Source organism: Panicum hallii, chromosome 3 (genome assembly GCF_002211085.1).
Source record: "Panicum hallii strain FIL2 chromosome 3, PHallii_v3.1, whole genome shotgun sequence".
Taxonomy (NCBI): Eukaryota; Viridiplantae; Streptophyta; class Magnoliopsida; order Poales; family Poaceae; genus Panicum; species Panicum hallii.
Genome location: NC_038044.1, coordinates 60,554,171 through 60,574,575, shown reverse-complemented (window position 1 = coordinate 60,574,575; position 20,405 = coordinate 60,554,171). Strand labels below are relative to the sequence as shown.

The following is a 20,405-nucleotide window of genomic DNA, read 5'->3' as shown; positions in this document are numbered from 1 at the left end:
TGGATCATCATTTTGTTGCATTTCCTTCTCTTTCTTGGGCTGAGAAGTAGAAGTTTGCTTGCTGCCCTTTGCCTTGCTTGAACAGCCTTGTTTACTTGATTTATTGGCCTTGAGAGCTACATCTTTGATTTTCATGCCATCCAACCTTGCTTGCAACTCACCAAGCTTTCTTCTCTCATTTGCTTCTTCTCTTTGCATATCAAATGTCAAAAGTCTTCCAAGCACATCATTGGGAGTGAAGTGCTCAAACTTCTTCTTGTCTCTAATCAAGGTGACTACGGTCTCATTTCTTGGTGAGTAGGCTTCTAACATGATCTTCACTACCTTGTGGTCATCAAGCTCATCACCACCATAGCCTCTAATCTTGCCCACCAAGGTCATCAACCTATCAAACATCTCTTGTGGCACTTCTCCATCAACAATGACAAACCGGTTGAGCTTCGCCATCAACAAGTCAATTTTTGCTTTTCTCACTTTATCAACACGTTCATGTGCTAGATGCAAAGTGTCCCAAATCTGTTTTGCAACATCAACATTCATCACTCTATTGTACTCATTTTCATCCAAGGCGCTAAGAAGAATGCTTGTGGCTTGGCCGTTGAGATGGACAGCAGCTAGTTCTTCATGTGTGGGAGCTTCGGGATCCTCCGGTCCTTCAAATCCACTGCACACAATCTCCTAAAGACCGGGGTGAAGACCAATAAGATAGGCTCTCATCAAGTGCTTCCACTTGGCAAAGTTGGTCCCATCGAAATGAGGCAACTTGCCCGCGGGTACATTAATGAAAGACTTCTTATTGCGGTTAGTGAAACAAGAAGAATAATTGAAGGATACAGCGGAGTATTTGTTCTTGTTGATACTGCTCTCATCCTTCTTCTTCTTCGCACCCTTCTTGCCGTCCTTAGAGATATGGTATGATACATCATCATCACCATCATTCGAACTAGATGATAGCTCACTTGATGATGCTTTATACACCTTCTTGGCCCTTTCTTCTCTTCTCTTGGCTCTTTCTTCTCTTGTGATTCTTCTAGCTTCCTTGCGGCTCAGCTTCTCTTGAAGCTTCTTTTCTTACTCACGCTCCTCTCTTTTCTTGAGCTTTGCTTCTCTTCTTTCTTTTCTTTCTTTTCTTCTCGTAGCATCGGTGGTGTTCCCTTCGGGAGCATCCTTGAGAGTGGAGTTGCTGGCTGTAGATAGTGATAACTCACTACTACTACCAACATTCTCCATGCGAACTTCATTTCCCTTGCCACCGGTCTTCCTCGAACCTCCACCGGTCTCCATACTTCACGCGGTGAAGCGTATACGAAGCAACGCGGCTCTGATACCACTTGTAGGATCACTGGACCAGTAAGGAGGCCTAGAGGGGGGTGAATAGGCCTGCAAAAACTCAACTCCAAATTCTCGTTAGAGGAGAGTGCGGCACTGCCGTGTTGAGTGTGGCACTGCCGTGCTCAACAGAACACAAATTACAGAATTCAAAATCTGACGAACCAAAAGTAGATCGAGTTAATTTCTAGGTTTCCTACAGGTGTCAGCAACATATATATGGAACTAAAACAGAGAACACCACAGTAGATAAATAGATCGGCCTCAAACCTAGAACAAGAAAGTATCTTAGCAATAAAGTAAATCAGCACGCGAGATAAAGATTTATCCCGTGGTTCGGCATCGCCACAAAGGCTGGCCTAAGTCCACATTGTTGAGGCTGCCACAAAAGGCTTGGGCTTCACCACAAAGGTTGGCCCTTCCTCGTTCTCAGGTCAAGAGAGTGAACTCTTGAGATGAGGGGTGATATTATTAGCTGCAAGAGAAGGTTACAGACCTCCCAAGGCTGCCACAAGAAGGGGCAAGCTCAAGGGCGACGCCAAGCCGGCTAGGAGCAAGCTCCAAGAGTAACAAACCCTAGAACCGCCGGCCAAACGTGAACCAAATGCTCTTTTGAGTGGGGGAATCAGTAGATCCACTCTCGAATCGAAGTTTGCTGCCTTTTCTCTCAAGGTTTGGTGGTTGGATGTGAAGATCCACTTGAGAGGTGAGTTGGGAGCAATGGAGGAGAGAGAGAAGAGCTCTGGTTCTTTCTTCCACGAATATGAACGTTGGAGAGCTTGCTGGCGTGGTCTGTTACCGTTGGGGAATTTATACCCCTCTGGTCCCCACGGTACATTAAGTGCAGCACTGCCGCACCAAGGTGCGGCACCGCCGCACCCATCAAAACAGCTCTGCTGGATGTGAAATTTTGCTGGCTGTTTTGGTTGAGCATGAAGATGTGGTTTTTTAGGATTTGAGCATTTGGTTCAACAGTTGGACAGTTGTTCTTGGATCCCTCTTTATAGTACGGCTTTTCTTAAACTCAATATTCAAAATATAAAATAAATTAAGCCTTCATGAGTCAAGATAGCCATCATATCAATTTGGGGAATCCTCCAACCTGTACATCATCCTCCTTTTTAAGTTCCCTGCATGTCATCTCGATGAATCTCATTAGTTCCCTAATTAGGTGGTCATCAACGCCAAAACCCACAAAGAGCTTGATTGCACTTACAAGTTCCCTCTCAGGGCATGACATTTGTTTTTGGCTCGTGGGTCTGCATCGCAGATGGTGTGGGCAATTTTCGGCGATTCCTCGTTGACATGAAGCCATAGACCCCCCGTGGCGGATCCTCGCGGCGACCTCGACAAGTTCATCGATGATCTCGACGACTTGTCGATCCATGCATCCGCTGCAAAGATCAAGATGGAGTCAGCTCTCGGCTCGACTTCATTCGGCGCTGCGGTAACTTCCCTTGGGTTGGACTCGTTCCAATCTAAGGACTCGCGTAACCGATCACAACTCGGTTCACGCAATCCGGCCACTGATCTTCAGGAGGCCGACTTCTCTGGGTCCCTCTCTGCGTTAGAGGAGGACCTGGATTTTCTTCTCCAATCTGGAGGGCCTGAAGCCACTGCATGTCGGGGGGCTTCGGGTTGTTTTGGCGCCAGTGATCTGATGATCACCTCCATACCGGAGGGGCGTTTCGTACATTGGAGGGGCATGGATCTCTCCGATCTACTCAAGGCTAAGGGTCGAGTTATGGCCCACCTCGAACCTTTGCCTTTCCAGGAGGGCAGGCCGTTGGCTACCGAGGCAGAGGAGTCGACTGAACTGGTCGACGCAAGCTCTGATGAGCTCGTCTCTCGCCAGGTACTGATGGCGGAAGAAGGCGAGGATGATGGAAACTTTCCCATCATCGAATTCGAAGCTGTATCTGAAGATAAGGTCACAGCCAACGCCGGCGGCAAGAACGACGCCGATCGTGAGGCGCGGAGGGCCAGGAATAGAGCCCGCACAATCCGGCGGAGGAGGGTCAACGAGCGCAGGCGATCTATGCATCGCGAGCTTGACCCTGAGTTTGCCGCCGTAAGCGAGCGGGGCTTCAGGACTCCGGTGGCCAACATCGCCAGGGTCACGGCAATACTCGAGCGCAGTAATGATCCGAATCTGCGTCAAGCACTTCTTTACGCGCAGAGGGCCTGGATCCAGCTGGATCAGCAAAACCCGGTGTCTACCATCAGGGAGGAGCGCGTGGGTGAGAGTCGGAGCCAGGCTCACAGCCGAACGGTTGGCGGACGCCCACGACCTCAACCTAGCCACAACAACGACAACTAACCGCGGGAGTCAGGCCCCTGGCGGGCGGCAGCAGCCACCTCCAGGGGGTAACCCGCGGCAGGCCAATCACCGGCCTCCTCCAGAAGACCTGCGCCAGCACATCAATGAAGGCCGCGATGCGCGGTCTGTGATCGACTCCAGGCGCAAGGTACGCGAGGAAGTCGAGACCGAAGGTACTGAACTGCAGCGACCGCTTCCCAGCTTTCTCTGCGCAGTTCAGCAGCTACAAGTACCCTGAGGGCTTCAAGCCGATCGGCATCACCAAGTACGACGGCAAGCAGGCTCCTCAGTAGTAGCTGCGTTGCTACTCCACGGCCATTGAGGTCGCAGGGGGTTCGAACATCAGCAAGGTTGTCTACTTCCCGATGGCTTTGGACCTTGCGCCGCTCACGTGGTTGGAGAGCCTCAGCAACAACTCCATCGACTCCTGGGAGCGGCTCAAGAAGGTCTTCATCGACAACTTCCAGGGAGCGATTGCTCGTGCAGGTGTTGGTGTTTAACCGGCTGCCCACCGAGGGGTATACCCAAGGTGGTAAGTTTTGGGTGAGGAGACGCCGAGATCAGGAACTCGTAGGTGCAAGGAACACAAGACTTAGACAGGTTCGGGCCGCACGGAGCGTAACACCCTACGTTCTGTATGGTGGTTTGTATTGCCTTTGGTGTAGAATGACCTAATGATCTTCTGTTTTGAGAGGGGTCCCTGACCTCCCTTATATATCCGAGAGGCCAGGGTTACAAAGATACTAACCAATATCATCCAGAAATCGTACCAGAACATATCTCGAGTAGATTCCTCCTGTATCGGTTAGCCTCATCTCCTATTTAAATGGAATAAATAAGAGATAAACAAGATGAATAAGAGATAAGACTGACTTAATCTCTTAGACCTCTTTAAACTACGTTACGTACCCAGCCCGGTGGCCCCGGGTCTGACAGCAGGTACTCGTCATGATCTTGCTCAGTGTAAACAGGAACGTAACAAGCTCCTACGGTCCTACACACGTTGTTTCTTCGACGTTCGCGCCACCATCGCGAGCATCTCGGAGGACGACATCATCGACTGCTTCTACAACGGCATCACCGACCCAGGCATCTACAGAGATTTTGGGCGGAACAGGCCGAAGACTGTTGCGGGCCTTCGTGATATGATGCACGATTAGTCCGAATAGGAGGAGAAGATGCGGGAACAGTTCCCGCGGCGCGAAGATAGCAATATGAGGCGCCCAAATGATAACCGCAACGACAAAGGCCAGCGGGACTATTCGGGTCCACCCCGAAAGCGCAAGCCAGATGATCTCATCGCGGTTGTGGATCATCCCTCGCGGGGCAAGAAGTCGACGACGCAGGAGGAGTTCGAAAAGCTCCTGCAGAAGAAGTGCCCATGGCATCCAGGTGCCAATCACGCGGCTATCGACTGCTACCACCTCCGGAGGACGTTCAGCAACTCCAGCGGTGGTAAGAAGAACAAGAAGCCTGCGGACAAAGAACCCAAGGATGACGACCACGAGGACCAAGGGTGCAACCCAAAGTTCCAGGACGCTTCGAAGACCGTCAACATCATCTTCGGGGGAGATGGAGATTTCGGCTCCAGGCGGGACCAGAAGCTGCTTCTCCGGGAGATCATGTCCGTCGAGCCGGCGGTGCCACGACCACTCCGTTGGTTAGAGGTCCCCATCTTGTTCTCCCGTGATGATCAGTGGATGAGCTTCTCGGAGCCCGGCAAGTTCCCCCTGGTTCTGGATCCCGTTGTGGCAAAGGTCAGGCTCACCAAGGTCCTCATCGACGGTGGGAGTGGTCTCAACCTCATCTTCGCCAGCACTCTGAGGAAGATGGGCCTGGACTTCAAGGACATGCTGGTTCCGAGCAAGTCCCCTTTCTACGGCATCATCCTAGGTAACGCGGCGCACCCACTTGGTACGGTAGTTCTCCCAGTCACCTTCGGCACGAGAGAGAACTACCGCACTGAGTTCATCAAATTCGAAGTAGCCAGCTTCGAATCTTCTTATCATGCAATATTGGGTCGTCCGGCACTCGCCAAGTTTATGGCAGTGCCACATTACGTTTATCTGCTTCTCAAGATGCCAGGATTACGTGGAGTACTTGCTCTCCGGGGCGACTTGAAGAAGTCGTATGACTGCAATCAGGAGGCGATCCAGTATGCCTCGACTACTCGTGTGCTAGATGCTTCAGGGGAAGTACTCACGGCCGCGCAGCAGCTCTCCCAGTCTGGGCTGGAGATTCCCTCGAGAAAGGCCAGCAAGTCGAGCATCCAGTCGACTGATGACGTGGCAATCAAGACGATCCAGCTCCAGGAGGGTGATTCATCTAAGACCGTTGTCATCGGCACGGGCTTAGGTGAGAAATAGGAACTCGCGCTCGTCAGATTCCTTCGGGCTAACCGAGACGTATTCGCATGGAAACCAGCGGCGATTACTGATATGGGGGCTCCGGCCACAATCAAGGATGTGCAGAAATTAACAGGTTGCATGGCAGCCCTGAACAAGTTCATCTCCCGACTCGGGGAGAGAGGACTACCCTTCTTCAAGCTCTTGAAACGCCAAGATAAGTTCCAATGGACGGAGGAGGCCGAGCGGGCTCTACAAGATCTGAAACACCACCTTCAGTCTCCTCCGATCCTTACAGCACCATTGCCGGGGGAAGATCTACTACTTTATATTGCGGCAACAACTCATGTTGTCAGCAGTGCTATTGTAGTCGAGCGAGGCGAGGAAGGCCATGCATTTGGAGTGCAGAGGCCTATCTACTTCATCAGCATGGTACTCTCCGAATCCAAGGTACGGTACCCAGCTGTCCAGAAGCTTTTATATGCAATTCTAATCGCATCAAGAAAGCTGCGCTATTATTTCGATGAATACAAGATCACTGTGATTACGGATTTCCCGTTGGCGGATATTCTTCATAATCAAGATGCCACGGGGCGTATATCAAAGTGGGCAGTGGAACTGGGGGCTTTGTCAATCGACTTCAAGCCACGCACTGCAATCAAGTCTCAAGCCTTAGTCGATTTTATGGCTGAATGGAGGGAGAATCAAGTTCCAACGCCGGTTGACAAGCCCAGAGCACTGGACCATGTAATTTGATGGGTCCCTCAAGCTCGATGGCGGCAGCACCGGAGTTCTTCTTATTTCTCCACGGGGCGAACAATTGAAGTACGTCCTTCAGATCCTGTGGGAGGTATCCAACAATGAAGCCGAGTATGAAGCCTTGCTTCACGGGCTTCGTTTGGCGATATCACTAGGGATCAAGCGACTACTTGTGTACGGCGATTCTCTTCTTATCGTTCAGCAAGTCAACAAATAGTGGGACTGCAACAAGGAGACGATGGACGCCTATGTACAGGAAGTGTGCAAGTTGGAAAACAAATTTTCCGGCCTGGAGGTTCATCATGTGCTACGAGAGCACAATGTTGGCGCAGATACTTTGTCCAAGCTGGGGTCAACTCGTGCTCAGATTCCACCAGGAGTTTTTGTCCAGGAGCTCAAGCAGCCATCCATCAAGCCTTCACCACAGATATCCACCGATGCGGGTCCTCAACAACCCGATCGGGAGGTCATGACGCTGGGTGAGGACTGGAGAGAGGCGTTTATCGACTTCATCCGGGATCAAAGGCTACCGGCGGGAATTGACGCAAGGAGCGCAGAGGCGGCACGTGTCATGCGCAGAAGTAAGGGTTTCGTCCTAGTGGACAGAAAGCTCTACCGCCGCGGTGCCCGGTCAGGCGTTCTCATGAAGTGCGTCACGAAGAAAGTTGGCTATGACATACTGCGGGAGATACACGAAGGTGTTTGCGGTAACCACGCAGCTTCAAGGATGCTGGTGGGGAAGGCATACAGGGCCGGTTTCTGGTGGCCCACCGCAGTATCGGACGCGGAGGATCTGGTGCGCAGATGCCAAAACTGTCAATTCTTCGGCAAGCAGTCCCATATCCCAGCCCACAGCCTCGTCACCATACCGCCATCTTGGCCCTTTGCTTGCTGAAGCCTTGACATGATTGGGCCCTTCACAACGGCGCCAGGCGGTTTTACCCATGTGTTGGTGGCTATCGACAAGTTTACCAAGTGGATCGAGTACAGGCCGATAGCCAAGCTCACACCAGATCGGGTTGTTGATTTCATCTCCGATATCTTGCATCGCTTCGGCTTCCCAAACACCATCATCACGGACTTGGGATCAAATTTCACGGCCAACCAATTGTGGGAGTTCTGTGAGAATGCATGCGTCGAGGTTAAATATGTCTCTGTTGCACACCCAAGGGCCAATGGACAAGTCGAAAGGGCGAACGGCATGATCATCGACGGCCTCAAGAAGAGACTCTACGATGAAAACAGCAAAAAGGGAGGCAAATGGATACGTGAGTTGCCACATGTCGTCTGGGGGCTTCGAACTCAGTCGTCCAAAGCCACAGGACAAACTCCGTTCTTTCTCGTGTACGGATCTGAAGCTATCTTGCCGGCCGATATCATGTGGAAATCCCCAAGGGTTGAAATGTACAACGAACGCGAGGCGGACGAGGCGAGGCAATTAGAGCTCGATTCTGTTGAAGAGGCTCGCTGCACCGCTCTTGTTCAGTCAGCCCGATACCTGCAGGGGATTCGGCGATATCATGATCGCAACGTGAGGGAACGGTCATTCAGCATCGGTGACTTGGTCCTGCGTCGCATTCAGGACGAATCCGGCCTACACAAGCTCAACTCAAGGTGGGAGGGTCCGTTCGTCATCAAGCAGGTTATAAGACCAGGGTCATATCGACTACAATATCCCGAGGGTCAAGATATTCCGAACTCTTGGAACATTCAGAACCTGCGCAAGTTTTACCCATGAGAAGATGTCCGGAGATAGCTGAATCTCCGAGGGCTTAGACAGTCTCCTTTTCTCAAATCAATTTGGAGGCTGCGTGCCACAAGATTCGGGTTGTAAAATTCTCTGTGAACATACGGAGGCTACGGCCACTTGTATCATTTATATAAATCGACTTCCTGTATGAATTTTATGGAAGCTCCGGCCATGTTCATATCTTATCGACTTCATGTTTCGACGGAAGCCTCAGCTCCGTTCATATCTTCTACAAATCGACTTCCGCTGCGACCTTGGATGGTCGCTCGCGATAGTAGTCGCATTTATCCCAACAAGATCGATCCGTTCGACTGGTTTATACCCAGATTGTTGGATGGGCTCGCATGACGAGCTACTTCGACTACATCCTGAGTCGTTGTACTCAGGGTAGTTTCGTTTTTTGCCAAATGCACGGCAGACCCGCGGTGATGCCCGCATTCGCTCCCAACAAGTTCGATCCGTTCATCCGGTTCCTACCTAACTTGTGGAGCGCGCTAGCATGAGGAGCGAGCTCGACTACATCTAGAGTCGATGCACTCTGGGTAGCTTCGCTTTTTCTCTGCCTTAAGCACGGCGATCCCGCGATGATGCTCGCGTTCTTTCCTAACAGGTTAGGCCTGCCCGACTGGGTTATGGCTAACTTATTAGTCGAGTTCCTACTTGGAGCTATGGCTACTCCCAGGATCGCTGCATCCAGGGTCGCGTCTACTACTAGCCTTTAAACCTGGATGACAATTCAGCCAAGGCACACAAGTGGAGACATCAAAGAAAGTATATATACAAGGAAGTAAATACTTACTTTTTACACCCTAATCCTGCAGTACACTTTGTACTATCTGTTCTGCTACAGGTTGGGCTTCTTGGAGGTATTGGTCGAATTGGTCCTCGGTGCAATCCACAGCCATGCCCTGAGTAAATATCTCTAGTTGCGCCCTCGGCAAAAAAGACTTCAGAAGGTGAGGGCGTGGCTGACGCACGCGGCCGGGGCTTCCGATAGGAATCTGACCACCTTTTGCGGTGCTCCGCGAAGTCGTTCTAGTAAGGGACGCGGGCTTGTTTCGCCTTCTTCTGGTGGATCCACCATGTCCACCAGTTCCTGGCGGCTTCCTTGAAAATTTCCAGTTCCTTCTCCCACCGTCCCTTCTCCTCGCCTAGCGTCTTGATTCGTCGAAGGCAGTCGGCGAACTGTTCCTCAGTATCAGCGACTACCTTCTGCAGCCTCTCAACGTCATCTGTACGGCGATACAGCATATTCTTCACATCAGTAAGCAGCTCTTGTTTGTATTTTATGATTTTCCTAAGCTCTGCGGTGAAGATATTTCAGCGTCCAGGGGAACCCATTAAGGGAAAGTACCCAAGGGAAGCGAGGGCTTACCTTGGTGCGCTTTCTTTTGCTCCTTGAGCTGCTCCTGGTGCGCCGCCTGTTGTTCCTTGAGCTATTTTTGGAGCTCGGAGTTTGCTTTCTTGAGGTTTTGCAGGTCGTTCTTGAGTAGCCAAGTCTCTCGAGTCCTTTCCTGTTTCAGCATGTCGAGCTCCCTCTGCAGATAGCAGTTCTTCATCTTCTCATCGGAGATGCGCTTATCCAGGGCAGCTAGCTCTTGGTGACCACTCACGACCGCGCTTAGCTTCTCTGATTTCTTCTGGGAGTGAGTGATCACATCCTGCGTAACGGCGGAGATTGAGTCAAAACAGCTTGTCAATACGTACAAGCAGAACAATACTCAGGTCTTACCATGGAAAAATCGTACAGTTCCTTGAAGGTTCTCTTGAAGGTCTTTATGTTCCCGGGCCCGGCTTTCAGTATTTCACCAGGACTCCTTGACATCCCGACGGCTTCTTCAGGTGGTGGCTGCTGGGCACCTGCAAGTACAGGTGTTTTCAGCACATTGCGCCTGGATCCCGGCAGCTAGCCGCGGGCGGTCAGATGCTTACCTGCGCCATCCGTAGGAGCGGCATCAGGGGCCTCGACTTGTTCCTCGCCACCGGTTTCGGCTTCGCCTTGTTGGAGCTCGGGAGGCGGCAAGTCGGCCAGCGTCGTGTCCGCCTCGGGGGCTGGCTCCGTGGGCGTCGACCCACCAGGGGCCGATGGCTCGGGGGCTGGAGCGGCTGTGGCTGGCCCCGCGCCTGAAGACTCAGCTCAGGTTGACGACCCGGGGGCTGAGGTAGTCATGGCCGTTTCCAACTGGAACTGCACTGCGCTTGCAGCCCTGATGATATCGAGTTCGTTGTTATACAAGTCGAAAAGAGCAGGATATTTATTATGCAACCAGATGCAAACTTACAGTTTAGACTTCTTTTTGACAGCCTTTTTCACCCACAAGGCCCGTCGTGGAGTTTCCGTTGCTGGCAGCGGGGTTTGATCAGCTGGTGGCGTGGTCCCCGCCATGGCAATAGTGATGGCCGCGGTGGCAGATGGAACTGTTCCCATCTCTTCAGGCTCGGTCCTGGGTGAAGAGGCGGGAAGACTACAAGTAGATACTGTCAGCATGTAATACTACTGATGTTTGGCAACTCATCAAAGCAGCAAACCAGTACCTGGAAGATTCGACTTATTGTGCCTTTCGCTTGCGCACTACCCGACGACCCTGCGGCACCAGAGGCAGAGCTTCGGTCAACTCCACGGCTGGCCTAGAGGAGTTGTCCCTTCTTGCCTCCCTTTCAGCTTCCTTCTCCACCAGGGGGCTCTCGTCCCTCTTTGCTTCAACAGCAGCGCTGGGGAGGAGGTGGTCTGGCCGGGGGATGTCGGATTGCGGCGGGTAGCTGCCGTACAGTTCTGTGTGCCCCTGCAGAAGGTTTTCAGTTAGTAGTGGCAGAACCGAGTTTGTCTTCAACAAAAAGTAGTCGAATACTCACCAGTTTCGAAGGATTTCGCGCGAAAAACAATTCTGGGACGTAGGGGACGGCGTCCACGTCCAGAAGCACCCGCTTGACTCGGAGGAGTGCGGCCTGTGCGCATGTGCGAGACGGATCTTCAGCGCCCGTGTACTCGAATCCAAGTTTGTGGCGCTGTTGGATCGGCTGGACTCGGCGCTTGAAGAAAGAGAACATAACGGATGCGCCGGTCACCCTCATCAGCTTATTAGCTTCTATGATCTCTAGTAGTTCCTCGACTTGATCCAGGTCCCCCCTGGAAAGCTTAATATTCCACTCCGGCCTCACTACAGGTGGGTTATTTGTTTTTTCTGGGGGTTGGGGGGCATGATTTTTGGTATAGAACCAATGATTTTTCCACCCGAGAATGTTGGAGGGAAATTTGTACGAGAGGTACTTCTCGTCGGCCTGCTGACGCAGTTGGATGCCGGCGCCCCCTACAATAGAAAGTTTTTTCGAGGTGGGTTGTGGCTTGACGCAGAAGAGGAAGCGGAAAGGATCCCAGTGGGGGTTCGATTCCGAGGAAGGTTTCACAGAAATGGATAAAAATAGAAATATGGCAAATAGAGTTTGGGTTAAGGTGATGGAGCTCAAGCCCGTAATAATAAAGAAGGCCGCGGAAGAAAGAACAAGAGGGGAGGGCCAATCCCCGTTCGGCAAAGTGGTAAAATGTGACGATTTCATCAACATTTTCCATGGAGAAAGGTTCACGGAATGAGGGGCGCCAATTGATAAGATTCTTGTCTTGGAGCAATCCCTCGGAAACTAACCTATTGTGACGCCCTAAAAATTTACCAAATCAAATCACGCGTTAGAATGTTTCGATTAAAAACCACTCGTCGTCAAACCCTAGCCCTAACCCCTGACCGTATCGCCGTCCCATCCCGCGCCGCTCGGAGGCCTGCCGCCCGCGCGCGGTCACCGCCGCGAATAGCGCCGGCGCAAGTCACTTCTCGCGCAGCGCGCGAATCCCGCGCACGCGTGGCCGACCGGCCACGGTCGCCGCCGCGACCGGCGCCGACACGCTTCTCTCTCTCTCTCTCTCTTCTTTTCCTTTTCTCCCTCTCCCATTTCTTTTCTTTTCCAGTCTCCCTTTCTCTTTTCCCTTTCCTCCTTTCCTTTTTCCTTTCTTCTTTCTTTTCCCTCTCCTTCCTTCTCTCTTTCTTTCCTGGCTTCCCTGCCGCGAGCCCGCACGCCTCCCCCCCCCCCCAGGCTGTGCACCTGTTCCCCCTTGCCGCGCCAACCACCGGCCGCGCCACCCCCTCCTCCACGCCCGCACGCCTCAGGCACCGCACGGCCGCGCCGCTTGCAGTGCCGCGCGCACCTCGCGTGCCCCGCGTGCGCCGCGCCCGTACCACCGCCGCTTGTGCCCCGCCCGGGCCCGCGCCACGCCGCGCCGCGCGCGCACGCGCGTGCCCGCCCCCGAGACGCGGCCGCGCCGCCCGTCGTCAAGCCGTGCCGCCCGCCACTGCTCCCTGCCGCACCCCGCGCGCGCGCCGCCCTGTGCTCGCACAGCTCCCTCCCCACGTGCCCTACAACGCCTCGGCGTCCTCCCCGCCACGCCGTGTCGCGACGGCCGCAAGCGGCCGAGCGCCATTGATTGCGCCCGCACCGCCCGCCGGCCGCCACCGCCTCGTTCCTCTCCGCCTCACCGCCCACTCCCTCTATAAATACCCCCAGCGCCGCACTCCACCACCACGACCACCATCACCGCCCCTACCCTCTTTCCCCCTGCCCCTAGCGCCGCCGCCGCGCACCCCACCACCGGCCGCCGCCCCTCACCGCGGGTCCGCTCCCTCACCGCGTCCCAAGCCAAGGTGAGGCCGGGGATGGGTTTCCCGTGCCCCCCTCTCCCTCCTCTCCCTTGCCCCGGGCGGCCCTTGGCCCCGGCCGGCCGGCAAGGCTGCCGCCGCCGCCGCCCCTGCCCTCCTCTGTTTCGGTCACAGGGGAGGGGAGGAGGAAGAAAGGGCTGTTAGCCCAAAGCCCCCTCCTTCTTGCTGTTTTTCCAAAGGAACCCCCCCTGATTTATAAAGAAAATGCGTGTGTGTGGGAAGGGATAAAAATGTGGTTTCGAAAGATGAGTCAGACGGGGTGGATGGCATTTCTGTGTGAAGTGCCGTTGGTGTGCTCGTACCTGTGTGGTGGGGCAAGGAAGGGAGATATCCATCCTGTCACCCCTAAGGACCGAGTTGATGTGACATCTCACCTAGCTTCTTGTAGTGCGAACCACTTGACCGTTGTATGGGCAACGGCTTAGCATAAATCCCACTAGTTAGCCTGATAGCCATCAGGAGAGCTGAGAGCAACGGGTGATCAAGGAGAAGGGATAAGCTCTGTGTGACTTATGCCCCGGTTAAACCTCGGAGATAGGTCGAATGACCCCTTGATGGATCCCGTGGTGGCTAGTCAGGTCTAGCTAAGGTGGGTAATGGCTTTGTTGGGATCTGCACCGGCACTAAGGTGTTCGTGCTGTGGTACCCCACCTGTGGGTAAAGTTGCACACCTCTGCAGAGTTAAAATCTATTCGAATAGCCGTGCCCACGGTATTGGGCAAGTTATGGTGTGGTCACATAACTAGTGTTTATCTCTGGGAATGGATGGGCTGGTGAGAGTTGTTTGGAAAGCGTCCGGCAGTTGTGCCGCGTGCTACGGCGGACGGGGAGTCCGGTAGCAGTATAAAACTTGGATCCTGTGGAGATCAACACTGTGTGCTCCTTGGTACAAGAAAACTCATTTTAAAAATGCTTTTAAAACAAACCCCTGCATACAACAGAGTTTTCCGCAAATGAACCATAACCTTATCCTTGGATTGTCCTGTGCATTAATTTCTGTTATACCCCTCCGTGGGTGTGATTGGACTTGCTGAGTACGTTTGTACTCACCCCTTCCTTACTTTTACAGTGGAAGACCCAGACTACGTCCCCGAAGACAACGAGTAGGGTTTCGTCCTGCACCCAGTCTTGCCTGTGGTTGAGGCCACCGTTGGATTCCGCATGGCGCAAGACTCTGATGATTCTCTTTTCGTAGCTAGTGTAGTAGTATGGGTTCTGGTTGTAATCCTCGCGATAGTGGCGCTTCACTGCCCATTACCGCGTAGAGTTGTACGGTGATGTACCATCTGATGTAATAAAAGTGTTATCAGCCTCCTGGGACTGATAAATCAACACTTTTAACTCTTCCCTGATGGGGGGACGCTTCACCTATTGAGATCGTTTAGGGAGCACTTACTGTGGGTCCACTCTTCAGTCGGGGGCTGCGCCTCCTTCTTCTTCCCTTCTTTCTCAGATTTCTTGGGTGCCATCTCCGGATCCGCTCGCCACAAGTTGCTCGGGGGCTGCAGGGAGAGGGGCTGGGAGATCTGGGTGGTTGGGATTTTTCCGGAAGGATGACGGCGGAGCGTGGCTCTGTTTGGGGATATTTTTGCGGCTCTTAGCAAATTGCAGATTGGAAGCACAGTCTTTTCTCACTGTCGCCGCGGGGTTAAATAACCAGCGGTTGGGGAAGAGTTTACTGTTTCGAAGTTGAAGAGTCTTTCTTGGGAATATTCTGAAGACGAGGGGTCATTTGGTGGACTGTTTGGATTAAATATTCGATTAATCATTTTTTCATGGTTAATTGGCCTGAAAAGAGGGGGTTTTCGAATTTCATAACTTCCATCATTTGCACCATCATGCTGGTAATTTACCGTGTGGATATTTTGGGCCTGCATGCCACGGTTTTTGGATCTTTATCTCCAATTTTGTTGGATTTGGATTCAAGGCTCGGAGGCTGCGGGATACGTGGCATCGACTACTTATTTTTTCAAATTTATTCGAAAAGTAAGTAAGGAAGTTTCAAGACTAATGTGACCCTCAGCCTGATTCTCCGATTCAACCTAAGGCTCGGGGGCTACTCCATATAGAGTGCGATTTTTCAATCGACACCATATTAAAAATATAATTCGGGGCATGAGCACCTCATAGCTTCGACGCAGCCAAGCAAGTACTCGACGGAGGATTTCAAGACGGAGCTTTAAAAGAAGCCGACGACTACTTCGAAAGTACTCGATAAGCCTGCAGTACTCAGCTACGAAGAGCTCGGGGGCTTGTCAGACCCGGGGCTACGGGACTGTGTACATAACGTAGTTCAAAGAGGTTTAAGAGCTTAAGTCCGTCTTATCTCTTATTTATCTCGTTTATCTCTTATTTATCCCGTTTAAGTAGGAGATAAAGCTAACCGATACAGAAGGAATCTACTCGAGATATGTTCTGGTACGATTTCTTAGCTGGTGTTGGTTAGTATCCCTGTAACCCTGGTCTCTCGGATATATAAGGGAGGACAGGGACCCCTCTCAAAACAGGATCTCTAGATCATTCTACACCAAAGGAAAAACAAATCACCACACAGGACGTAGGGTATTACGCATCTTGCGGTCCGAACCTGTTTAAGCTTTGTCTTCCTTGCACCTTCGAGTTCCTGATCTCGGCGTCTCCTCACCCAAAACTTACAACCTTGGGTATATCCCTTGGTGGGCAGCCGGTTAAACACCGACAGGAAGAGGATTTAATTCCAGAAATTCATGTCACTGAAGATAATGCAAGGGAGAAAAATTTGCATCCATCATCTGATCATGAAAATCCAAATGGTGATGAACGAGATGGTTCTGGTTTATCTATCTATGATTCAAGAACATGGGATAATCTTGACAATAGCAAAAGGGATATCTTAATTGAAAAGAGGCTTGTGAGAGAATTGAATTTGGAGTTCCCTAAGGATGCCATTGGTAGACATTTTTCATATGCTTACTACTCCAGAAATTTGACTAATGGTGAGTTCGTTGATAGAAAGTGGTTGGTTTATTCTAAGCATGTGGATAAAGTTCTTTTCATATTAATTTTTCAACAAATATTGAACAAGACTCTGTAAGCTAAGATTGAAATCGTGAAGACTACATATGATTGTTAGTGAGGTGACAAAAGGTTTTGACGGTCGAAATGGGTTGGCTACCTTCAATAGATTAGATGCTATATATATTGGGTCGAGAAAATATCACATTATTGATGATGGCACTAGATGTGGTATTGGATGTTGTACCACATAGAAGCATCTCCAGCTTTATCTCCTTTGCGGATTTCAAATAATGAGACAAAACTCTACCTAATTCAGATAAACAGAAATATTTCAGTCAGGCAATTAAATATTAGAAAAAAAACAAAATTACATGTACTATAAATGCTGTATATGCTACCATTAATTAATATTAAACAACAGTGAGGTGGCCAAACCGTCAAAGCCGCTACCTCTGCCTGCCACCACTCCTCTCCCTTTCTTCCTCCCTACAATACAAAGCCATCACCTCCCCTCCCCTTCCATAGTCCCATTCATCTCCATCCCCGTCAAATTCCTCCCAACCACCCACGCCACCTTGTGTCTCCACTGGGTCACTGCGATGTCGAGCTCGAAGCCCAAGCCTCCCATCCTCTTCTTCCTGCTGCTCCTCTTCCTCCTGGCCAGCCTCGCCGCCTCCCAAGAATTCACCTACAAAGGCTTCGCCGGCGGCGGGGGGAACCCGAACCTGACCCTCAACGGCATCGCGGAGGTCTGGCCCGACGGCATCCTTCGCCTCACCAACGAGTCGTCCCGCCTCACCAACGAGACGTCCCGGCTCCTCGGCCACGCCTTCTACCCGACCCCGCTCCGCTTCCTCGACCGCAACGGCACCGCCGTGTCCTTCTCCACGGAGTTCGTGGTCACGGTGGTGCCGGAGTTCGCACAGCTGGGCGGGCACGGGTACGCGTTCGTCATCACGCCCGACCCGCGCCTCCCCGGCTCGCTGCCCAGCCAGTACCTCGGCCTCTTCAGCGCCGCCGACGACGGGAACGCCACCAACCACGTGTGCGCCATCGAGTTCGACACCGTGCAGGACTTCGATTTCGGGGACATCAACGGCAACCACGTCGGCGTAGACCTCAACAGCCTCGTCTCCAGCATGTCCGCCTCCGCGGACCCCGTCAACCTCAAGGCCGGGGACACCGTCGCGTGGGTCGACTACGACGGCGCCGCCAGGCTGCTGAATGTCTCGATCGCGAACGGCACGTCGGGGGTCAAGCCGGCGAAGCCGCTCATCTCGTTCCCCGTCGACCTGTCCGGGGTCTTCCGGGAGCAGATGTACGTCGGATTCTCGGCGTCCACGGGGCTCCTCGCGAGCTCGCACTACGTCAGGGGCTGGAGCTTCCGGCTCGGCGGCGGCGCCGCGCCAAAGCTGGACATCTCGTCGCTGCCGACGCTGCCGCGGACCAAGAGCGGCAAGAACCGGACGTCGCTCATCCTGGCCGTAGCGTTCTCGGCGTTCGTGGCGCTGGTGGTGCTCGCCGCCGCCGGCGCGTACGGGGCCTACCGGTACAAGAACCGCGACATCATCGAGCTGTGGGAGCTGGACTACGGCCCGCACCGGTTCAAGTACGCCGAGCTCCGGCGCGCGACGCGCGGGTTCGGCGAGCGCGAGCTCCTCGGCTCCGGCGGGTTCGGCAAGGTGTACCGCGGCGTGCTCCCGGGGTCCGGCGAGGCCGTGGCCGTGAAGCGCGTGAACCACGAGTCCCGGCAGGGCCTCCGCGAGTTCGTGGCGGAGATCGCGTCCATCGGCCGCCTCCGCCACCGCAACCTGGTCCAGCTCCAGGGCTGGTGCCGCCGCCGCGGCGACCTCCTCCTGGTGTACGACTACATGCCCAACGGCAGCCTGGACCGGCACCTCTTCGGCGGCGACCACCTCAAGGGGTCGCGGCTGACGTGGCCCGTCCGGCACCGCATCCTCCGCGACGTGGCGTCGGCGCTGCTGTACCTGCACGAGGGGTGGGAGAGCGTGGTCCTCCACCGCGACGTGAAGGCCAGCAACGTGCTCCTGGACGCCGACATGTCGGCGCGGCTCGGCGACTTCGGGCTGGCCAAGCTCCACGAGCGCGGGGCCAACCCGAGCACGACGCGCGTGGTCGGCACGCTGGGGTACCTGGCGCCCGAGCTGACGCGGACGGGGAAGGCGACGACGGCCATCGACGTGTTCGCGTTCGGCGCGCTGGTGCTGGAGGTGGTGGCCGGGCGGCGCCCCATCGAGCCCCGCGCACCGCCCGAGGAGCTGGTGCTCGCGGAGTGGGCGTGGGAGCGGTACACGGCGGGGGAGGTGGAGAAGGTGGTGGACCCCGGCTGGGCGGCGCGTACGACGCCGCGGAGGTGGCCGCGGCGGTGAAGGTGGGGCTCTGGTGCTCGCATCCGTCGCCGGCGATGCGGCCCACGATGCGGGAGGTGGCGAGGTACCTGGACGGCGGGGAGGCAGGGGAGGTTCCCGAGCCGCCGCCCCCGCCGCAGCTTCCGCCGGCGTGCTCGGGCGAGGTGGGGTTCGACGACTTCGTGCACTCGTACCCGTCGTCGTCGTTCGAGCGCGCCGCCGCGGCGGGCGGCGGGTGGGACGCCGGGACCCAGACATCGGCGGCGACGTTCCCGTTCTCGCCGCTGTCCATGCGGTCAACCTACGTCAGCATGTGACGAGTCGTCACCCCTGGGCCCGCTTGTCAGCGAGGTGGCTTAGTCAAACGAAGTGAGTCCGGGTGCCTGTTTATATATATCTGTGAGGTCTATTGTTTTTTTTTACTGCACTCGGTAACGGTAAACGGCGGAGTGACAGTAGTAGTAGCCTCTTGTAGAGAAAGGCCGTTCAATTTTTTGGGCTGAAGAGTCAAAGAGATGTGGTCTAGCTAAATCAAATTTAAACTATTTTCGCTCTGTGGGATGAACCTTGGCTTGCAAAATTTTGCAAATCAAAGAAGTTTTGGCATATGGTTGCGTCAAAATTCAACTAGATTGGTGAGTAGCCATGCCAATAATTTGTGACTAGTATATATGTCTCTACCGAACATATGTCCATGATGAAGTGCAGAAGCTTCTTTTTGACTAGGAGACCACGGCCTTGTTTAGATCACCTTCAAATTCCAACTTTTTACACTCTCTCTCCATCACATTAATTTTGGGACACATGCATGGAGCAGCAAATGTATGTAAAAAAAATAAGTAATTGCACAGTTTAATTATACATCACGAGACGAATCTTTTGAGCCTAGTTAGTCCATGATTAGATAAAATTTGTGAAATACAAACGAAAGCGCTACAGTTCGACTGTTGCAAAAAATTTGCAATCTAAACGGGCCCCAGCATATATATATGTTTCGAGAAACTCCTCGGTCCTGCATATCAAAATTCTAAATTTGATTCGGTAGGTGGAACTGCATATCAAGATATTGAACTATAGTGCCTAGTATCAGATTCAGACCTTGTTTAGATCACCTCCAAATTTCAACTTTTTACACTCTCTCTCCATCACATCAATTTTGGAACACATGCATGGAGCAGTAAATGTATGTAAAAAAACTAACTAATTGCACAGTTTAATTGTACATCATGTCGGTGTTTAACCGGCTGCCCACCGAGGGATATACCCAAGGTGGTAAGTTTTGGGTGAGGAGACGCCGAGATCAGGAACTCGAAGGTGCAAGGAACACAAGACTTAGACAGGTTCGGGCCGCACGGAGCGTAACACCCTACGTCCTGTATGGCTTGTATTGCCTTTGGTGCAGAATGACCTAATGATCTTCTGTTTTGAGGGGGGTCCCTGACCTCCCTTATATATCCGAGAGGCCAGGGTTACAAAGGTGCTAACCAACTTTCGCTGAGGGATCATACCAGAACATATCTCGAGTAGATCCCTCCCGTGTTGGTTAGCTCTATCTCCTATTTAAACGGGATAAATAATAGATAAACAAAATGAATAAGAGATAAGACGAACTTAATCTCTTAAACCTCTTTAGACTACGCTACATGCCTAGCCCGGTAGCCCCGGGTCTGACAAGCCCCCGAGCTCTTCGTAGCTGAGTACTGCAGGCTTATCGAGTACTTTCGAAGTAGTCTTCGACTTCTTCTGAAGCTTCGTCTTGAAGTCCTTCTTCGAGTACTTCCTTGGCTGCATCGAAGCTATGAGGTGCTCATGCCCCGAATTTTATTTCTGCTA

The 20,405-nt window shown here is 53.0% G+C and overlaps 1 pseudogene; it reads left to right on the top strand.

Moving 5' to 3' along the window:
- Window positions 1–16,750: 16,750 nt before the first annotated feature.
- Window positions 16,751–19,236, top strand: LOC112886476 (annotated as a pseudogene).
- The last annotated feature ends 1,169 nt before the right edge of the window (window positions 19,237–20,405 follow it).